Genomic DNA, 625 nt, shown 5'->3' on the forward strand with positions numbered 1-625 from the left:
TATATATATATAAAAAAACAACATAGGTTTGAGGTTCTAGCTAGGTCTGTGCTCAGATACTGTATCTCCAGTATGAGTTTATGCTCTGAAAGGTGGATGTGTGTGCACCGAGTGATCAGACGGACCTAAATAACGCAGACCGCACAAATGCAGTGAACACAAGGAAAGTGGTGCGTTAGGAGTTGATCCAGGGGTGCTGTAGACACTCGGCGGCTGTGGCGCGGTTCTCCGGGAGGAACTCAAGCATGGTGAGCAGGAAGTCGCTGAACTGGGCTGCTTGATCCAGAGGCCATTCGTATTTTTCTAGTAACACCTCGAACAGCCCCCACGGCTTCAGGTTGGAGATGTGCCTCAGTTCACCTACATTCAAACACACACACACACACACACACGTCAAAACGTTCTCACGCAAATTCAAGCACAAAACAGCATGCATATGTCAGGGTGGCCTGTTTTCTATGCAAGTGGTCCAGCAATGTCAGAAGGAAAGTACAGAATTCAGGTACAGAAATAAGACGTTTGTAGCAATAGCCAACAATACACTGAATAAATTAAAAATAATCTATTTTTCTTTTATGGCAAAAGTAATTTAATATACATCTACACATATATATACACATATGTG

Source organism: Puntigrus tetrazona, chromosome 11 (genome assembly GCF_018831695.1).
Source record: "Puntigrus tetrazona isolate hp1 chromosome 11, ASM1883169v1, whole genome shotgun sequence".
Classification (NCBI taxonomy): domain Eukaryota; kingdom Metazoa; phylum Chordata; class Actinopteri; order Cypriniformes; family Cyprinidae; genus Puntigrus; species Puntigrus tetrazona.